Raw genomic sequence first — 2,457 nt, forward strand, 5'->3', positions numbered from 1 at the left:
GTCTTGTCTCGCGAGCGGCCCTCCCCCGCGGTGGGGGAGGGCTGCCCCCGCCGCCACGCCACGTATCCCCTCGCCGGGGTGCGAGCGTGTCTCGCCTTGGCCCTCTGTGGTGCCCCTGGAGCGCTCCAGGTTGTCCCTCAGGTGCCCGAGGCCGAGCGGTGGCGTCGCTTCCCGTCCCCAGCGAGTCCTCTCGGGTAACCCCTGCGGTGGTCGTGTGTCCCGAGCCACTCTCTTGAGCAGTGGGGGAGGGGTCGAGACGGTAAGCGAGGCGTGGCCGCTCCCCACCCTCGGTGGGGCCGGGCGCACGCCGGGTGGGTCCCCCCTCTGCGGGGCTCGCGCCCGGGCGTGGGAGCGAACGTGGTGGGGCCGGGTGATGTGCCGGTGGGGGCGGGCGCCTGTCTCGTCCCCACGCGGTCTTGGGTGCGTCTCCTCGCGAGGCGGCACGGGCTTTCCCCGGTCCCGACCGCGAACGCTCGCTTTTCGGCCCGCTGCTTACCCTTGCCGCAGGCCCCTCCTGCCCAGCCGAGCGCTGACGTCCACCTCGGCGGACTTCCGTAGGCCTGAAGGGGGCCCCCGCTGGGTAGGGGGCGATGCGCCCTCGGTGAGAAAGCCTTCTCTAGCGATCTGAGAGGGGAGCCTTGGGGGGGTACCGGACAACCCCCAGCCGCCGCTCCTCCATCCAGAGCGTGCAGTCGCCACGGGGAGCGACTGCCGCAGCGTGTGGGCAGGGCCCCGCCGCTTTGGCGTGTGGGTTGCGCCGGCCCCGCGGTGGGGGCCGTGTGCTGCTCTTTGCCTGCTGTGGCCCGCGCCTCCCCCCTCCGAGTCGGGGGAGGGTTCTGCCGGGCCGGGCCCGGCGTCTGGCGCGGGGCCGTGCGAGCGCGCGTGTGTGCGCGCGGGCTTTGCCTCCCCGGTGCGTGCCGTGGGGGGAGGGGCAAGGCGGTCCACCCCGACTTCGCCCCCCGTTGTCTCCCCGCCGCGAGGAGCCACCCCACCTGTCCCGGTCCCGAGCCGCAGCCACCGGTGGCGGTGCGTGGGCTACGGGTCGGGCCGCCTCGCTCGGGAGCGTTTCCCCGGGCCGCGAGGCCTGGGGGCGAGCCAGACGAAGCAGGATGATGTGGGTGGTGGACGGACAGACCGGACAGACAGACACACAGACGGACGAGTGAGCGAGCGGAAGGGGCTGCCCTCTGGAGTGGGGGTTAGCCTGCTGCGCGTGAGTCCCGGCGGCGGGGCCGGGGTGTGGGAGGAACCGCCGAGGGTTGGCTGAGGCCGGCCGGCGTCCTGGGCGTCGCGGGGCCGCCCCCACGTGTGGGGGTGGTGGGATCCTGCGCTTGTTTCCCCGGCGGCCCGGTCGTGTCTTGGGATTTCCCCTTCCCTGGGCTGGTGCCCGCCCACACCCCCGACCCCTGCGGCCGTCGCTCTTGTGCGCGAGCGGCCCCTCCTCGTCGTCGCCGGCCCTCCCCTGCCCGGACCGATGGCCACCCGCGCCGAGCCTTTTCCCCCCGACCCCCCCCCGTCCTGGGACCAGTACGTGGCCTCACCGCGTGTGGGTGCTGTCCCTCCCCTGGAGGCGGCCCCGGGTGAGGCGTCGTCGGACCCGACGGGGGGGGGGAGGCGGGGTGCTTCGGCACGGCACGAACGTGTTTGTTCTGGGTGTGCGCACGTCGGGGCAGGGCAGCGCCGGCCCGTGCGGCGGGAGAGCCTTGCGGTGGGCCGTTCTGAGGCTCTGCGGTGTCGGGCGAGGGTGGCCCTGAGCCCCCGTGAGGGGGTGCCGTGGGGGTGCCGAGGAGAGAGAGTGCCAGTCGGCGCCGTGGGTGCCGCGGGACCGCCCCCGTGCCGGAGGGCCTGTGGCGGTGAGACCCCGTGTCGCACCCCGGCGGCCGACTCGCGTCTGGGTTTCTGGCGCGGGCCCCTGGCGGTGGCTCCACGGCCCTCCTCTCCCGCTTGCCGGCTTCCAGGCGGCGTCGCCCGTCTGCGGGCGCGCCGGCCGTGTGCCGCTGCCTCCTCGCTCGTCCTGTCCTCTCTCTGTCCGTCCGTCCGTCCTTTCCACTTGTCCGCTCCGTCCGTCCGCCCGTCCCCTGGGGCCGCGCCCCGGTGCGTTTCGCTTCCCGGGCCCGCCGCGGCCCGACTCCGTGTCTGCCGCCGCCGCCCGCCCGCCCGCGGGCGTCGTCGCGTGCGGGCGAGGGCCCGTCGTCCCCCGCCGCCACGCCCCGCTCAGCCGCGCTCGCCCGAGTGCGAGTCGGGCCCCGGCTGGCCGTCGTGGACCGGCCGCCGCCGCCGCGCCGCCCCCGGGGGGGCCGGGCCACGCCACGGGCCCGAGCCCCTGTCCGCGCGAGCGCGAGCGCGCGTCGGTCGGCTTCGATGTGACCGCCCGGTGGCCCGGCCCCGCCTCCCCGGGCCGCCGACGGGGCCGCGGTGGGGCCGCGTGCGCCCTCGCCCCTCCGCGCCGGCCGCGGT

The sequence above is a fragment of the Vicugna pacos genome, unplaced genomic scaffold (assembly GCF_048564905.1).
Source record: "Vicugna pacos unplaced genomic scaffold, VicPac4 scaffold_8, whole genome shotgun sequence".
Taxonomy (NCBI): domain Eukaryota; kingdom Metazoa; phylum Chordata; class Mammalia; order Artiodactyla; family Camelidae; genus Vicugna; species Vicugna pacos.